Here is a 19,808-nt window from a genome sequence, read left to right on the forward strand (position 1 = left end):
GATCTCCCAAAACCCCCTATGTTCTAAGGAGAAGTACCCTAACCTCTCCATGCTAACCTTACAGCTAAATTTCCTGGGTTCTGGAACCATTCTGGTAAGTCTCCTGTACCCTGTCAAGGACCTCAACATCCCATCTGCAATGTGTTGACCTAACCAGAGCCTTATAAAATACTCAGCATAATCTCTCTGATTTTGTTTGTATTCGATATCTCTATTTATGAAGCCCACAATCCCTTGTACTTTGTTAACTTCCCTGCACCTTGAAATAACAATGCGCCCGAACCTCATGCCCCTCTGTCCTTGTTTTGAGCTCTTGCGAGTTGCAGCAGTAGACCTGCATTGTCTCTTCCTATACCAATTGCCAAAATGCATCACTTCATATCTATCTGTATTAAATTCTATTTGCCACTTGTCTGCCCATTATGCTGCTATGTCAATTGGTTTCATCATCACAATTGCCAAACCTTTACATTTGATATCATCAGCAAATTCTGAAGCAATGCCACTGTCTACCATTCTCTGGTTCGGAGACACAACTACTTACCACCATTTGCTGTTTTTTGATACTTTCAGTATTTAAGCTTTAACGTTGGTTCAAAACCATTCATGATTTCAAACACCTCTAGCAATCATTTAATCTCTTTTCTAAGCTTTTCTAAATTCCCCAGAGAACTGAAGTCTATTCTGCTGCTATTCTACAAGATCTCTCCTCCAGCCTCTTCAGAACCTGGACATTCTCCCTTAAGTAAACGTTGAACCCAACACTGCAGCTGAGGCACTTCCAATGTCTCAAAAACAATTGGTATAACTTCAATCCTGTTGTAACCTATGTCTTTATTGATAAACCCAAATAGTCTCTACATTTTTTTAACAGCCTTCCCAATATGTCCTGCCACTTTCAAAATCTTGTGTACATACATCCTAAGGTCTGTCTTCCTGCTTCCATTTAGAATTGGACCAGTATTAGGGATAAGATTGCTGAGTACTTGGAAGTGTGTGGAGACAGAATCTAAAGGATAGTTACACACAGCGTCAACAGTTCTACCATCATCAAACCTTCTCACTGCTTAGTCCGATAATTTGGCCATGTAGGTTAGATTCCTGAAGAAGGGCTTATGCTCAAAACGTCGATTCTCCTGTTCCTCGGATGCTGCTTGGCCTGCTGTGTTTTTCCAGCATCACATTTTTCAACCCCCACGTTAGTTAATAAAAAAAATGAGCTTGCAAACATAAATGATTAATGTTTAACAAATGTGTCTGGCATTCACTTTTCAAATGTCAATTTATTGTATCCCTGATTTTTGTATCTCAAAAATTTCCCACCATGTTCGGCTGTAATTTTCATGTTTATCCCATTCCTCAGTTTTTTAAAATGGTGTGTGACATTTACAATCATCCCATTTTCTGGGCACCAATACATATGTCAGTAAAATTGGAGTCAGAATCTTCATGATTTGTACTTTTACTTTTGTTAGCAGTGTAGAGTATAGAATACATTGACATTTCAATTCAGATGACTGCCAACATTTTATCTACTTCCTCTTTACCTTTATCATGTCCAATGTCAGTGCTGAGTCATCCCTTAGTGGTAATCTCCACTTCTCCAAAATATTAATTTTAATGTCTCCTTTTGCATCCATAAAAATATCTCTTCTTTTAGTTCTGAACTATTGTATTATTCATGAGTTTGGATTCCCCATAGGTTGGCTGCTAATCTATTCTAATATTCCCTCCATGTCTATTATTACCTTTTTTTTCTCAGTTCCTCTGTACTTTCCACACTAACTTGGTTCTCTATGAAATTATGATTCTTATATTTGTCATAGGTTTCCCTTTGTCTATCTCATTTTAATTTCTATATCTTTAGTCATCCAGCAAGCTGTGTTAAAAATAAACTATATTAAGGTATTAAAGTTTTCACATTCTCATACTTTTCCCCATTTTAAAATGAATATACCACATGCAGCTTTGACCATGTTGAAATTAATCACTGTCAGACCATTGTTCTCGAAGTGAAAATATTCCAAGTAACTGAAGTCAAGATTCAAAACAGATAGCGACAGACAACAGATATATCTCCTTCACAAGCACTGCCTTTGTCCCCCTCAAAAGATCCGTGACTAACCAGATATAGGCTAGTGGGAAGAGCAGGGAACTCATCAACATAAATTCTTCTTCTGAAACTACTCACTTGGCAATATTAATTCCCACTTAGTCATCAGACTATGCACACAAGGTCATTTATTCTCTACAAAGGCAAACTTCTATGAAAGAAAGGCTTTGCAAACAATCCAAGCGCTGGTGTGTGGTGCCAATTGGTGTGATAAGTGGCAAGCAACATTTATACCACACATGTGCCAGCTAACCATCTCAGAGGATAGAATCTAAGCATCTCCTCTTGATATTCAATAGAATTCCCATTGGTAAATCTCCAGACATCAACGTCCTGGTATTGGCAACAACCAGAAATATATGTAGACCACTCATAATTATTATGATGAGGTAATCAGATTAGAGGTAGGGATTCTGCAATAAATAACTCACCTGTAGAGTCCCCAAAGTTTGTCCAACATCTCCAAGGCACAAATCAAGAGTGTGATTGAATACACAGCCGACTAGGCTGGATAAGTGTGTCTCCAACAGCACTCAGAAGTTTGACTCCATCCAAGACAAAGCAGCCCACTTTATCAATACCCATCCACTATCTTAGAATTCACTCACATTGTTGCTAATGCTTGGAGTTAGATGCACTGCAGCAACTCACCAAGGCTCCTGCAACATCCCTAACTCTAACCCTAACCCTTTCAACTTGTGCCACCTAGTTGGACAAGAGCGGCAGATACATGGGAACACAGGTCAATCTATAGTGCTGTTCCTTCATTGGCACTGAGTCAAAATCTTGGACCTCCTTTCCTAACAGCACTTGGACAACAGTGGGGCAAGAAAGCTGCTCCGAATCATTTTCTCACTGACAATTACAAATGAGCAATAAATGCTGGCCTTGCCAGTGACATCCATGTCACATGAAAGAATAATAAATAAAAAGATGTTGTTATGGAGATAGAAGTTGATGATTTTGGTATTCCATAGAAAAATGCTTAGAAGCTCATACCAGGATCAAATATGACGCATAGGTTGTGAACAGTCAGGTTCAGACTTAGACAAGGGAGTGGGACAGAGTCAGTAGTTAGATGACAGATTCTTTGGCAATGATTTTATGGTATGAAGATAATAGCTTTTATCCTCCCAATATTTAGTTGAAAGAAATCTCTGACTATCCAATAGTGAAAATCAGTTAAGATGTTGTGAAACTTGAAAGTGTTCAGAGAAGATTTACAAGAATGTTGCCAGGGTTGGAGGGTTTGAGCTGTAGGGAGAGGCTGAATAGGCTAGAGCTGTTTTCCCTGGAGCGTCAGAGGCTGAGGGGTGACCTTATAGAGGTTTATAAAATCATGAGGGCATGGATAAGATAAATAGACAAAGTCTTTTCCCTGGGGTGGGGGAGTCCAGAACTAGAGGGCATAAGTTTAGGGTGAGAGGGGAAAGATATGAAAGAGACCTGAGGGGCAATTCTTTCATGCAGAGGGTGGTATGTGTATGGAATGAGCTGCCAGAGAAAGTGGTGGAGGCTAGTACAATTGCAACATTTAAGAGGCATCTGGATGGGTATATGAATAGGAAGGGTTTGGAGAAAAATGGGCCGGGTGCTGGCAGGTTGGACTAGATTGGGTTGGGATATCTGGTCGGCATGGACAGGTTGGATCGAAGGGTCTGTTTCTGTGCTGTACATCTCTATGACTCTATAAGCAAAGCAAAGCCAGACAGCAAAGGGGTCAAGAGAAATCGTGGTAAATGTTGAACAGAGTAAGAATTACATGATAGAAACTTTGATGAGTGATGTGTCAATGTCTCAATATCCTTGCAGTCTGAAACACTTGGCTTTCCAGGGTGGACCGGGTAACTTTGTTAAAGCAGAAAACATAGCTAATCTTCTTTCAATGTCTCAATATCATCTGGGACAGTCCTGTGCAAAGAAATAAAAGACAGTAATACTATTAACCAAGGCTGATTACAGAATAACTTCAGTGACAAATGTAATAACAGCTAAACAGAGGAATCTATTAAACCAGTATGAAAATATAATAGCTATAATTCTGCTCTTCAGAACTCTTGACAACCCTTAATTCAGGAAGCTTATCTGACAGAAGCATCTTTTTTTCAAGTAGGTGCAGTGGTTTACTTGAAGGAACTATTTGGAAGGGATTCAAGATCTTATAGTTCCCCTCATGGGAGGGTCAAGAACCAGTGGGCTTGGTCTCAGAATAAAGTTTCTCCAGTCTAAAATAGAGATGCGGAGGAATTTCTTTCCTCAAAGGTTCTTTGGAACCTCTTACTGCAGGGAGCTTTGGAGGCAGAGTCCTTGTGTACATTTAAGGTGGAGATATAAAGATTCTTGATCAGTTGGGAAATCAAAGGTTATGGGGAAAGAGCCGGAAAGCTGATATAAGAAATATCAGATCAAGTATTATCCTATTGAATGGTTAGAGGGGATGAATGGCCTGCTGTTGTTCCTGTTTCTTATGGTCTTTCTATGACACGTACTTTGATTTGGACAAAATAAGATGTACAAAAGAGTTTAACTTGCAACAATTTTCATCAGGTTGAAAGGTAGAATTAGAAATCACATATTACTGTCTGTGCACAGTATAGATGAATCACTTTTGCCGTACCTAAACAAAGCCTGTTTCAAAGATTTCAAATTTGGAATCAAAATTTAAAATAGTAAAATTGGAACCATAAAACAAGTTTTGCACAGCCTAGCTTAATGAATACAGCACATTTGAGGTGGCTGATGTGGTCAACCATTTCAAAGGCCGCAAACAGTTTGAGAAGGTTAAGGAGGGATGGTTTACCTTTGTCACAATCTCATAAATGTCGATCGTGATTTGAGGAACAGCTGTTGATTCTGTGTTTGGAAGTAACCCTGATTGGAGGAATGCAAACACAGTTCTTCAGGAAAGGTAGACATAGATTTGGGGGACTAGACAATATCTCGGAATCTGGAGAGAAAACAGGGGTAGGAGATGGGCAGTTGGAGATAAAGTTAGAGGCTGCCACCGATTTAACTGAGCTGTGCAAGTATGGCTATCCCTAGTTTGTTGCATTTCTGCTTGTCTGACTGGTTTATATTGGCAAGATTGTGCATTGCCTTGTACATTAATAAAGATGAAGCTGTCAGATAGCTCAGCAGACAAAGGGAACAACTAATTCTGGTTCATACAACTGTGAAATAGATTCCTTTCAGGAGAAAAGCATTTCCGCACATTTCCGCACATCATGAACTGAAATTACTGAGTAATTTCTGTTCATGATGTGCGGAAAGTATAACGCATTTGGGACAGAAAGGTGATTTGCGGTTGATGATTCCAATGGGGACTTTCCTTATTTTGTGTCTGAATCTGTTGCAGGTGAGTTGAAAGAGATAAATATGTTTTTATTATGTAAATGTCAGGGTGGTGAAGTAGGCAGACCTTGGCATTTTTCTGACCAGCAATTCCCATATTCTAGAGGAACTGAACCAAACAGCTCACACAAATTCCAGCCTAGCTGTTTTCGATGGAGTTCAGACAAAAGTTCCACTGGTTATTTTAGTGCTCCGGTAATCAAGCTCCCTCGGATATCTTCCCACGTAAAAGGCTTGGCATAAATGCAAGTTATTGTTGTCAGGTTAATGTTGAGAGATAGTGAATGATGCCCACTTGACTTAAAAGTTTAAAATTAAAGCCTGACTAAGGTTTCTCCTGAATTTATGGATATTTGATACATGTAAGGTTCTGTGGTATATTTTAAAATTCTTTTTCCATGCCATTATGTGACAACACGTGCAAGTAACTTAACACTGCCCACATGCAATGTGGGTCTTCCATGGAATTTTGGCATTTAATACTAATGGGATACTAACCTGTATTGGAAACATTGATAACCAGTTAGTTTAAGTAAAATTCTAAGTTGGCCTTTGTATGGGTGATGAGGCATTCATCACTCATGCAATTACTAATGCAATTAGCTGTGACTGAATGGATGGCAGCATAACATTTATGACATGCAGTTTAGCTTCCCTACAGTATGGAAACAGGCCATTCGACCCAAAAAGTCCAAAGCAACCCTCCGAAGAGTAACCTACCCAGACCCATTCCTCTCATTTACCCTTGACTAATGCACCTAACACCATAGGCAATTTACCTGACCTGCACATCTTTGGATTGTGGGAGGAAGCCCATGCAGACAAGGGGAGAATGTGCAAACTCCACACAGACAGTCACCTGAGACTGGAATCAAACATGGGTCCCTGGCACTGTGAGGCAGCAGTGCTAACCACTGAGCCACCATGCCACCCCAATGTGGGTGGGATGAAGATTAAACTTCCCCAAGACAGATGTTGTAAAACCAAACATTATACCTTGCCATGTCTGGCAACCAGCTCATATTATAAACCCATACTCGCTTTTGTACGCATCTTGGATCTGTCCTCTGTGTCCAAGATTGTCCATCAAGATTGAGAATAAGTTCTTCCACTGCTGCTCAGTGGGTTCTGTAATCACTAATAAATCCAGTGAGTGGTCTGCAGACTCAGTCAATGCAGGACAGCTGGTGTTTGAATGGTAGGATGTATGAGTTGTTTGGAGTTTTGCAAGCTCCCTTCAAGAAGTCAAATTCACTTCTACATATTCCCAACAAAGTCTCGATGTATTTGGTGCCTTCCCATTTATCTATATTTTGCTCAGTCACAGAACAGATCTCAAAGGTATTGGCAATCAGTATGACCTCTTCAGGAATCCTTTGTGGATATCCCTAAAACATTTTCACTGTCCTTCAGGGAGTATTGTGCCGTGACCAAGTTTCAAATAGGGCAGTTGACTGGGGAGTTCAATGTCAGGGGACAGGTATGTAAAGGATGTATGGTCAGACTACAATAAAATGAAAAGAGACAGTGATTGGAGTCATAGAGTCATAAAGTCATACCTCATGGAAATAGACCCTTCATCCAGTCAGTCCGTGCCAACCATGTTCCCAAGTTAAACTAGTCCCACGTGCACTAGTGGGACTATATCTCTCCAAACCTTTCCGATTCATGTACTTATCCAAATATCTTTAAAACATTGTAACTGTACCTGCATCCACCACTTTATCTGGCAATTCAATCCACACACGAACCACTCTCTGTGTAAAACAGTTGCCCCTCATGTCCTTTTTAAATCTTCCTGCTCTCACCTTAAAAGTAGGTCCCCTAGCTCTGAAATCCCCCACCCTGTGTCATTCACCTCATCTATGCTGCCCGTGATTTTATAAACATCAATAAGGTCACCCCTCAACCTCCTACACGCCAGTGAGAAAGGTCCCCAGCCTTTCCAGTCTATTTTTATATCTTAAACCCTTCCAGGCAACATCCTGGTGAATCTTTTCTGAATGCTCTTCAGTTTGATAATATCCTTTCTATAACAAGGCGACTAGAACTGTCCACAGTACTCCAGAAGAGGCCTGGGGAATTTGATTGAATTCAAAGTGGGAATTTAGAACAAGGCTGGGGAGAGTGGGCAAGAGATGTTTTAAGTAAGGCTTTTTGCAAGACATTAAGTTTGCTGGATGGGAGTTCAGTAAAGGGAAGAGAATGTTTTCCAATATGAGCAATGCTGTTGGGATATTTTGAAAAACGTAAAATTTATAACAACTTAGTACAAGAAAAATGAATAGTATCAAGGTAAAATGAATCAAGAATTGCTGGAAAGACTCAGCAGATCTGGCAGCATTTGTGGAGAGAAAGCAGATTTAATGTTTTCGGTCCAATGACGCTTCTCAGGTATTCTATGTTACTCTGACTGTAAACATGATTCCAGGAAGGCAACACCTCCTGCTGCTAGGACCAATGATGCCACAGAGCAGCTGCACTACTTTCTTTGGGGTCGGGGGTGGGGGGGGAGGGGTTGGTGGGGGGCGGAGTTGAACATCCAGATGTTATGGTCCACATGGTACCAATAACATAGGTAGGAAGCAGGATGTGCTCCTACAATCAGATTTTTGGGAGTTTCTTTTTACAAAAATTAGCAAGCAGGACTCAAACATTGTAATTTCCAGATTACTCCCAGGGCCAGGTGCAAAAGAGTAGAGAAATAGGAGGATAAGGCAGATGAATTCGTGGCTGGTTGTGGTGCTCCAGAAAGAGGTTGTTCCGGAAGGTTCATGGGTAAGTCAATTCGTCTAGAACTAAGAAACAAAACAGGAGTGCAAATACATTGCTCAGTTTTGCCTGTAGAGTACCAGCCAGTGGGAAGAATACAGAGGGACAACTCTTCAGAGAAATTAACAACAAGTGTCATTCAGTAGTTATAATGAGGGAATTTAATTACTAAAAGAGTATTAATGTAAAGAACAGCAAGGGTCAAGCATTTTTACATTGAGTTCTGGAGAATGTTCTACATTCAATGCAAGAAGGAAGTATTGCTAGACCTGGTTCTTGGGAATGAGGTGGGTTAAGTAGACAAGTGTCATTGGAACCACCTGGTTTGTTGGACCTTAAGGCTGAGGGTGACTGAAGGGAAGGGCAAAGGACAATTCAGTTGGAATAATTAGCTGGGGAGGAGCTGACTTCAATAGGACAAGAACAGAGCTAGACTTCATAAACTGGAATTCAAGGTTGGTGGGAAAAATTGTAACTGAAGAATGGACTACCTTCAAAGTTAAGATGTTTGGATAAAGTCAGGGTATATTCCCTTAACAGAGAAAGGGAGTGCAAACAAAGCTTCCTGGGTGAAAAGCGAGATAGAGAGGAAGAAACTTGTATATTATAACACATCAGGTAGAAAATACAGTTGAGAACCAACAGAGGAATGCAGAAGCAAATAAGAGAAGCAAAAAGAGATCATGAGAAGATTGCTAGCAGCTATCATACAGGGGAGTTACAAAGACTTCCAGAGGCACATAAAGAATAAAAGGTGAAGTAGGGTCAATTCTGGACCAGGAAAGAAATTTACACTTACTTTATTTACTCATGAAACTTGAGCATTGCTGGCTGGCCAGTATTTATTGCCCTGTCCCTAGTTGCCCTGGAGCAGGTGGTGGCCTTCTTGAACCACTGCAGTCCATGTGCCGTAGGTAGACCCTCAAAGCTGTTAGGGAAGGAATTCCAACTGTTTGACCCAATGACACTGAAGGAATGGCAATATATTTCCACGTCAGGATTTTGAGTGGCTGGAGGGGAATTTGCAGATGGCAATGCTCCCACACATCTGCTGCCTTTGTCCTTCTAGATGGAAATGGTTGTTGGTTTGGAATGTGCTGTTTCAGGATCTTTACCAAATTTCAGCGGTGCATCTTGTGCATGGTACACACTGCTGCTACTGAATGCCAGTGGTGGAGGCAGTGGATGCTTGTGGATGTGATGCCAAACAAGCGGGTTGCTTTATTCTGAATAGTGTCAAGCTTCTTGAGTGTTGTTCGAGCTGCACTCATCAAGGAAATTGGAGTGTATTCCAACAGACTCCTGACTTGTGCCTTGTAGATAGACAAAAGTGAGGACTGCAGGTGCTGGAAATCAGAGTCTACATTAGAGTGGTGCTGGAAAAGCACAGCCAGTCAGGCAGCATCCGAGGAGCAGGAAAATCGATGTTTCAGACAAAGCCCTTCAGGAATGGCTGATGAAGGGCTTTTGCCTGATACATCGACTTTCCTGCTCCTCAGTTGCTGCCTGACTGGCTATGCTTTTCCAGCACCACTCTTGTGCCTTGTAGATGGTGGGCAGACTTTGGTGAGTCAGGAAGTGAGGACTTGCTGCAGTTTTCCTAACATCTGACCAGCTCTTATAGCCTTTGTACTTATATGGTGAACCCAATTAAGTTTCAGAAGGCAGTAACACGGCTGAGATGTTAAGTTAGCCTTTCACATCTGTCTTTCCTAAGTAAGGAGTTGCTTCCCAGGCCATGGTGACAGAGGATGAAGCTCTGTCATTAGAAAGGATTAACATTGGTAAGGAGGTGGATAGGGCTGTTCATACATAAAGTTGATCAGGCACAATGACCAAAAAGGATGCATCACTGGGACTGAATAAGACACATGCAAGGATATTAAAAGAAAGGACTGGAAATTGCAGAGGCATTGGCAATGATCTTTCAATCTTTCCTAGACTCAGCATTGCTACCAGTAGACTAGAGACTTGCAAATGTAACACTCCTGTTCAAAAAAGGTTATAAGGATAAGGTCAGCAATTACTGGCTGTTCAGTTTCAGTACAGAAGTGGAGAAACTCCTTGAAATAGTTATTTGGGATAGAATTAATAATCCAAGGGGAAAACCATGGGTCAATTTGGAAGAGTCAGCATGAATCTCAATCTCTTAATGGAAAATCATGTTTAACTAATTCGCTGGAGTTTTTTGAAGGGGTTAACAGAGAGTTTTTGAGGGTAATGCCACTGATGTGTAGACTTTAAGAAAGAGTTTGGTAAAGTGTTGCAACAATAGACTTGTGTAAAAGTATGTAGCTCACGGAATAAATGATACAGTAGATAGAAAATTAGCTGAGGGATAAGAAACAAAGACTAATAAAAGGGTTGATCCACTAAAGGATAAGGAAGGAAGCTTGTGTGTCAAACCTGAGAAAATGGGTGAGATTCTCAATGGTTACTTTGCATCAGTGTTCACTGAGGAGAGGGACAATGTTGAGATTAGAGATAAAAATTTGTTTACTTTGGATCATGTTGACATAAGGAGGGAGGATGTGTTGGGTAGGCTAAAGTTTATTAAGGTCTTCAAATCCCCAGGACCGGATGGGATCTATCCCAAGTTGCTGAAGGAGGCAAAAGTGGAAAGAGCTGGGGCCCTGACGGATATCTTTGTAGCATCCTTAAATACGGGGGAGGTGCCGGAGGCCTGGAGAGTTGCTAATGTTGTCCCCCTGTTCAAGAAGGGTATAGGGATATTCCAGGTAACTACAGACCAGCGAGCCTGACATTAGTGGTGGGAAAGTTGTTGGAGAAGCTACTGAAGGATAGGATCTATTTATATTGGGAAGATAATGGGGTAATCAGTGATAGGCAACATGGTTTTGTGCGGGGGAGATCATGCCTTACCAACTTAATAGAGTTCTTTGAGGAAGTGACCAAGTTGATAGATGAAGGAAGGGCTGTAGATGTCATATACATGGACTTTAGTAAGGCATTTGATAAGGTTCCCTATGGTAAACTAATGGAGAAAGTGAAGTCACATGGTGTGCAGAGTGTTCTAGCTAGGTGGATAAAGAACTGGTTGAACACCAGGAGACAAAGTAGTAGTTGAAGGGAGTCTATTGAAATGGAGAAATGTGACCAGTGATGTTCCACAGGGGTCAGTGTTTGTGATATCCATAAATGATCTGGAAGAGGGCATTGGTGGTCTGATTAGTAGGTTTGCAGGTGACACGAAGATTGGTGGAGTAGCAGAAAGCATACAGGACTGTCAAAGAATACAGGAGAATATAGATAGATTGGAGAGTTGGGCGGAGAATGGCAGATGGAGTTCAATCCAGGCAAATGTGAGGTGATGCATTTTGGAAGGTCTAATTCTAGAGCGAACTGTACTGTAGACAGAAGAGCCTTGGGAAAAGTTGATAAGCAGAGAGATCTGGGAATTCAAGTCCATTGTACCCTGATGATGGCTGCACTGGTGGGTAGAGTGGTCAAGAAGGCATATGGTATGCTTGCCTTCATCAGATGGGGTATTGAGTATAAGAGCTGGCAGGTCATGTTAAAATTGTGCAAGACTTTGGTTCAGCCACATTTGGAATACTGTGTACAGTTCTGGTCACCACATTACCAAAAGGATGTGGACACATTGGAGAGGGTGCAGAGAAGGATAACAAGGCTGTTGCCTGGTATGGAAGGTGCTAGCTATGAAGAGAGGTTGAGTAGATTAGATTAGATTTTCAGCTTAGATTCCCTACAGTGTGGAAACAGGCCCTTCAGCCCAACAAGTTCCGAAAAACAACCTACCCTGACTAGTGCACCTAACACTACAGGCAATTTAGCATGGCCAATTCACCTGACCTGTACATCTTTGGACTGTGGGAGGAAACCAGAGCACCCAGAGGAAACCCACGCAGCCACAGGGAGAATGTGCAAACTCCACACAGACAGTTGCCCAAGACAGGAATTGAATCAAGGTCCCTGGCACTGTGAGGTAGCAGTGCTAACCATTGAGCCACCATACCACCCCAAAATCCTTCATGGTATCACCCAACCCGTGGTAGAATTGAACCGACACTGTTGGCGTCACATTACTCTGTAAATCAATGATCCAGCCAACTGAGCTAAACCAATTCCCAGTAGGTTAGGATTCTTTTCATTAGAAAAAAAGAGATTGAGGGGTGACCCGATTGAGGTCTACAATCATGAAGGGTACAGACAGGGTAGATAGAGATAAGCTTTTTCCCAGAGTGAGGGATTCAATAACAAGAGGTCATGCATTCAAGGTGAGAGGAGAAATTTTAAGGGGGATACAAGCTGAAAGTACTTTACACAGAGGGTAGTAGGTGCCTGGAATGCGTTGCCAGCAGAGATAGTAGAGGCAGGCATGCTAGATTCATTTAAGGTGCGCCTGGACAGATGCATGAGTAGGTGGGGAGGAGAGGGATACAGATCCTTAGGAATTGGGCGATAGGTTTAGACAGTGGATGTAGATCAGCACAGGCTTGGATGGCTGAAGGGCCTGTTCCTGGGCTGTAAATTTTCTTTGTTCTTTGTTCTATGACAAATGGATATTTTTCAGACTGGAGAAAGGTTCATAGAGGAATTCCCCAGGTTTTGGGACACTTGCTTTTTCTAATATATATTAACGATCTATACCTTGGTGTGCAGGAGACAATTTCCAAATTTGCAGATGATACAAGCTTGGATGAATTGTTAATTGTGAGAAGGACAGCACCTGACTACAAAAGGACATTGACATGTTGGTCAAGTGGGCAGATAGGTGACAGATAAAGTTCAGTGTAGATAAGTGTGAGGTTCTCGTGGATAATGTATAAAATAAAGGGTGTGAAGGAACAGAGAGACCAGGGTGTATATGTACATAACTGCAAGGACAGGTAGACATAGCAGTTAATAAAGCACTCAGTACCCGAGACATTCTTAATAAAGGCATAGAGTACAGGAGCAAGCAGATTCTGCTGAACTTGTGTAACACACTAGTTAGACTTCAAATGGAGTATTGTGTACAGTTCTGAGTGCTACAACCCTCTGAGAGAAGAAACTCATCCTCATATCTGTTTTAACTGTGAGACCCTGATTCTGAGATAATGTTCTCTGATCCTAGACTCTTCAACAAGAGGAAACAACATTGCTTCCTTGAAAGAGTCTGTTAAGGCACCGTAGAGTCATAGAGCTGTACAGCATGGAAACAGACCCTTCAGTCCAACCCATCCATGCCGACCAGATATCCCAACCCAATCTAGTCCTACCTACCAATACCCGGCCCATATCTCTCCAAACCCTTCCTATTCACATACCCATCCAGGTGCCTTTTAAATGTTGCAATTGTACCAGCCTCCACCACTTCCTCTGGCAGTTCATTCCATACATATACCACACTCTATGTGAAAAAGTTGCCCCTTAGGTCCCAATTTATTTCCAGTGCGAGCAGCAGCGAAGGTAAGACCGTTTGGTTTTAAAAGTGCTTACCGGTAGCTGGCAGCGGTGTTTTTTTTCTCTCTCTTCACAGAAAGAGCGGGAGCACCAGGGGGAAGTGACGACGACCAGAGGGGCAGCCGGGAAGGAAAGCGGTGAGTATTTATACTCACCCTTCGAAGCCGTCGGTCATTTCCAGTGCGAGCAGCAGCGAAGGTAAGACCGTTTGGTTTTAAAAGTGCTTACCGGTAGCTGGCAGCGGTGTTTTTTTTCTCTCTCTTCACAGAAAGAGCGGGAGCACCAGGGGGAAGTGACGACGACCAGAGGGGCAGCCGGGAAGGAAAGCGGTGAGTATTTATACTCACCCTTCGAAGCCGTCGGTCATTTCCAGTGCGAGCAGCAGCGAAGGTAAGACCGTTTGGTTTTAAAAGTGCTTACCGGTAGCTGGCAGCGGTGTTTTTTTTCTCTCTCTTCACAGAAAGAGCGGGAGCACCAGGGGGAAGTGACGACGACCAGAGGGGCAGCCGAGACCCGGAAGCAGTTAGTGTAAGCTTACCTGGGTAGGTTTTTTCCCCCTTTAAAAGCGCGAAGGAGAGGAACCCGAGGCACTACACGGGTAGTGCCTCCCACCCGCCCTCCTCCTCTAACCTAATAATAACACCTGTTGTGGTAAGTAGGTAAGTGCTGAATTTTGCTTGTTGTATTCTTTCGACCCAGTTTTTTTTAAAATAAAAGTTAGCTTTAGAGGGATGGCAGTGAAGGCAGTGCAATGTTCCTCCTGCAACATGTATGAGGTGAGGGATGCCATCGACGTCCCTGCCGATTACACTTGCAGGAAGTGCACCCATCTCCAGCTCCTCCAAGACCGTGTTAGGGAACTGGAGCTGGAGTTGGATGAACTTCGGATCATTCGGGAGGCAGAGGGGGTCATAGATCAGAGTTATAGGGAAGTAGTAACTCCAAAGATGGCAGATAGATGGGTGACAGTGAGGGGGACTGGGAGGAAGCAGCCAGTGCAGGGACCCCCTGCGGCCATTCCCCTCAAGAACATGTATACCGTTTTGGATACTTGTGGGGGGGATGACTTACCAGGGGTAAGTAACGGGGCTCAGGTCTCTGGCACGGAGCCTGTCCCCGTTACTCAGAAGGGAAGGGTGAAGAAGAGCAGAGCAGTAGTAATTGGGGACTCGATAGTTAGGGGCACAGATAGGCGGTTTTGTGGGAACGAGAGAGACTCACGATTGGTATGTTGCCTCCCAGGTGCAAGGGTACGTGATGTCTCTGATCGTGTTTTCCGGGTCCTGGAGGGGGAGGGGGAGCAGCCCGAAGTCGTGGTCCATATTGGCACCAACGACATAGGTAGGAGGAGTGCCGAGGATGTTAGACAGACTTTCAGGGAGCTAGGTTGGAAGCTCAGAGTTAGAACGAACAGAGTTGTTGTCTCTGGTTTGTTACCCGTGCCACGTGATAGAGATTCGAGGAATAGGGAAAGAGAACACTTAAATGCGTGGCTACAGGGATGGTGCAGGAGGGAGGGATTCCGGTTTTTGGATAACTGGGGTTCTTTCTGGGGACGGTGGGACCTCTATAAACAGGATGGTCTACACCTGAACCTGAGGGGCACCAGTATCCTTGGGGGGAGGTTTGCTAGTGCTCTTGGGGGGGGTTTAAACTAACTCTGCAGGGGCATGGGAACCCAGATTGTAGCTTCAGGGTGCAGGGCCTGGAGTGTAGGGAGGTTAGGAACATGGCATCAATTTCCAAGGAGGGTGTCTGTAAACAGGAAAGTGGCTTGAAGTGTGTATACTTCAATGCAAGAAGTATACGAAATAAGGTAGGTGAACTTGCAGCGTGGGTTGGTACATGGGACTTCGATGTTGTGGCTATTACGGAGACATGGCTAGAACAGGGACAGGATTGGCTGTTGCAGGTTCCAGGATTTAAATGTTTTAGTAGGGTCAGAGGTGGGGGTAAAAGAGGGGGAGGTGTGGCATTGCTTGTCAAAGATAGTATTACAGTGGTGGAAAGGACGATGGATGAGGACTTGCCATCTGAGGTAGTTTGGGCTGAGGTTCGGAATAGGAAAGGTGAGGTCACCCTGTTAGGAGTCTTTTACAGGCCTCCCAATAGTCCTAGAAACGTAGAAGAAAGGATAGGGAAGGTGATTCAGGAGATGAGTGACAGTAATAGGGTGGTGGTTATGGGGGACTTTAACTTTCCTGATATTGATTGGGAAAGCTATAGCTCAAGTTCGTTAGATGGGTCAGTGTTTGTTCAATGTGTGCAGGAGAGTTTCCTGACACAATATGTAGACAGGCCAACAAGAGGTGAGGCCATACTGGATTTGGTTCTGGGTAACGAACCAGGCCAGGTGTTAGAATTAGAGGTAGGTGAGCACTTTGGGGATAGTGACCATAATTCGGTGATTTTTACTCTCGTGATGGAGAGGGATAAGTGTGTACTACAGGGCAAGAGTTATAGCTGGGGTCAGGGAAATTATGATGCGGTGAGGCATGACTTAGGATGTGTGGCTTGGAAAAGTAGACTCCAAGGCAAGAGTGTAAATGATATGTGGAGCTTGTTCAAGGAGCAACTATTGAGTGTCCTTGATAATTATGTACCTGTCAGGCAGGGAGGAAAGGGTCGTGCGAGGGAGCCATGGTTTAATACGGAATTGGAATCCCTTGTTAAATGGAAGAGGGCGGCCTATCTCAAGATGAGACGTGAAGGTTCAATTGGGGCGATTGAGAGTTATAGGGTAGCCAGGAAGGACCTGAAGAGAGAGCTAAGAGCAGCAAGGAGGGGACATGAAAGGTCCTTAGTCGGTAGGATTAGGGAAAACCCTAAGGCTTTCTACAGGTATGTTAGGAATAAAAGAATGACTAGGGTAGGAATAGGTCCAGTCAAGGATAGTAGTGGGAAGTTGCGTGTGGAGGCGGAAGAGATTGGGGAGACACTGAATGAATACTTTTCTTCAGTATTTACTCAGGAACAGGGCATTGTCGTCGATGTGAATACTGAGTCACAAATAAGTAGAATGGATGGCTTTGAGGTATGTAGAGAAGAGGTGTTGGAAATCCTGGAAAAGGTGAAAATAGATAAGTCCCCTGGGCCTGATGGCATTTATCCTAGGATTCTCTGGGAAGCAAGGGAGGAGATTGCAGAGCCATTGGCCTTGATTTTTATGTCCTCTTTGTCTACAGGAGTAGTGCCAGAAGACTGGAGGATAGCAAATGTGGTTCCCTTGTTCAAAAAGGGGAGTAGGGATAACCCTAGTAACTATAGGCCGGTGAGTCTCACTTCTGTTGTGGGCAAAGTCTTAGAGAGAATTGTAAGGGATAGGATTTATGCACATCTGGATAGGAATAATGTGATCAAGGATAGTCAGCATGGTTTTGTGAAGGGCAGGTCATGCCTCACAAACCTTATTGAATTCTTTGAAAAGGTGACGAAGGAGGTTGATGAGGGGAAAGCGGTAGATGTGGTATATATGGATTTTAGTAAGGCGTTTGATAAGGTTCCCCATGGTAGGCTACTGCAGAAAATACGGAGATATGGCATTGAGGGTGAGTTGGAGGTTTGGATTAGGAATTGGCTGGATGGAAGAAGACAGAGGGTAGTAGTTGATGGCAAAGTTTCTTCATGGAGTGCCGTCACTAGCGGTGTTCCGCAAGGATCTGTTTTGGGACCATTGCTGTTTGTCATTTTTATAAATGACCTGGAAGAGGGGTTAGAAGGTTGGGTGAGCAAGTTTGCGGATGATACGAAAGTCGGAGGAGTTGTTGACAGTGAGGAAGGATGTGGCAGGTTACAGCAGGATATAGAGAAGCTGCAGAGCTGGGCAGAAAGGTGGCAAATGGAATTCAATGTAGCTAAATGTGAGGTGATTCACTTTGGGAAGAATAACAAAAAGATGGGGTACTGGGCTAATGGTCGGATACTTGGTAGTGTGGATGAGCAGAGGGATCTTGGTGTCCATGTACACAGATCTCTGAAAGTTGCCACCCAGGTAAATAGTGCGGTGAGGAAGGCATATGGCGTACTGGCTTTTATTGGTAGAGGAATTGAGTTCCGGAGTCCTGAGGTCATGATGCAATTGTATAAAACTCTGGTGCGGCCGCATCTGGAATATTGTGTGCAGTTTTGGTCGCCATACTATAGGAAGGATGTGGAGGCACTGGAACGGGTGCAGAGGAGGTTTACCAGGATGTTGCCTGGTATGGAAGGAAGATCGTATGAGGATAGACTGAGACACTTGGGGCTGTTTTCATTAGAGAAAAGAAGGTTTAGGGGTGACTTGATTGAGGTGTACAAGATGATTAGGGGGTTAGATAGGGTTGACAGTGTGAACCTTTTCCCGCGTATGGAGTCGGGTATTACAAGGGGGCATAGCTTTAAATTAAGGGGGGGTAGATATAGGACTGAAGTTAGGGGTAGGTTCTTCACTCAGCGAGTCGTAAGTTCATGGAATGCCCTGCCAGCAGCAGTGGTGGACTCTCCCTCTTTATGGGCATTTAAGCGGGCATTGGATAGGTATATGGAGGATAGTGGGTTAGTATAGGTTAGGTGGGCTTGGATCGGCGCAACATCGAGGGCCAAAGGGCCTGTACTGCGCTGTATTCTTCTATGTTCTATGTTCTATATCTTTCTCCTCTCGCCCTAAATCTATGCCCTCTAGTTCTGGACTCCCCAACGCCAGGGAAAAGACTTTGTCTATTTACCCTGTCCATACCCCTCATAATTTTGTAAACCTCTATAAGGTCACCCCTCAGCCTCCAAAGCTCCAGGGAAAAGAGCCCCAGCCTGTTCAGCCTCTCCCTACAGCTCAAATCCTCCAACCCTGACAACATCCTTGTAAATCTTTTCTGAACCCTTTCAAGATTCACAACATTTTTCCAATAGGAAGGAGACCAAAATTGCACACAATATTCCAAGAGTGGCCTAACCAATGTTCTGTACAGCCGCATCATGACCTCCCAACTCCTGTACTCAATACTCTGACCAATAAAAGAAAGCATACCAAATGCCTTCTTCACTATCCTATCTACCTGCGACTCCACTTTCAAGGAGCTATGAACATGCACTCCAAGGTCTCTTTGTTCAGCAACACTCTTTAGGACTTACCAATAAGTGTGTAAGTCCTGCTAAGATTTGCTTTCCCAAAATGTAGCACCTCGCATTTATCTGAATTAAACTCCATCTGCCATTTCTTGGCCCATCTGGTCAAGATCGTGTTGTAATCTGAGGTAACCTTCTTCGCTGTCCACTACACCTCCAATTTTGGTGTCATCTACAAACTTACTAACTGTACCTCTTATGCTCACATCCAAATCATTTATGTAATTGACAAAAGGTAGAGGACCCAGCACCAATCCTTGTGGCACTCCACTGGTCACAGGCCTCCAGTCTGAAAAACAACCCTCTACCACCACCCTGTGTCTTCTACCTTTGAGCCAGTTCTGTATCCAAATGGCTAGTTCTCCCTGTATTCCATGATATCTAACCTTGCTTACCAATCTGTCATGGGGTACCTTGTCAAACGCCTTACTGAGGTCCATATAGATCACATCTACCGCTCTGCCCTCATCAATCCTTTTTGTTACTTCTTCACAAAACTCCATCAAGTTTGTGAGACATGATTTCCCACACACAAAGCCATGTTGACTATCCCTAATCAGTCCTTGCCTTTCCAAATACATGTACATCCTGTCCCTCAGGATTCCCTCCGACAACTTGCCCACCACCATCAGGCTCACTGGTCTATAGTTCCCTGGCTTATCTTTACCACTCTTCTTAAAGAGTGGCACCATGTTAGCCAACCTCCAGTCTTCCAGCACCTCACCCGTGACTATCGATGATACAAATATCTCAGAAAGAGGCCCAGCAATCACTTCTCTACTTCCCACAGAGTTTTGGGGTACACCTGATCAGGTCCTGGGGATTTATCTACCTTTATGTGTTTCAAGACATCCAGCACTTCCTCCTCTGTAATATGGACATTTTGCAAGGTGTCACCATCTATTTCGCTACTTGCTATATCTTCCATATCCTTTTCCACAGTAAATACTGATGCAAAATACCACTGGCAAAATGTATTTTGTTTTGCCATGTGATTCTTTGATTTTTAAGCACAGGTTCATAATTCCCTGAGGAGTACTTCCTT

General features: G+C 43.4%; 1 long non-coding RNA gene across 1 annotated transcript in view; it reads left to right on the forward strand.

The window, feature by feature from the left end:
* LOC122554605 (uncharacterized) overlaps positions 1-19,808 on the forward strand; it is a 391,415-nt gene that overhangs the window by 270,320 nt on the left and 101,287 nt on the right. The window lies entirely within an intron of this gene.

This window comes from Chiloscyllium plagiosum, unplaced genomic scaffold (genome assembly GCF_037043375.1).
Source record: "Chiloscyllium plagiosum isolate Xiang-an unplaced genomic scaffold, Cpla_swu_hap1 HiC_scaffold_9, whole genome shotgun sequence".
Classification (NCBI taxonomy): domain Eukaryota; kingdom Metazoa; phylum Chordata; class Chondrichthyes; order Orectolobiformes; family Hemiscylliidae; genus Chiloscyllium; species Chiloscyllium plagiosum.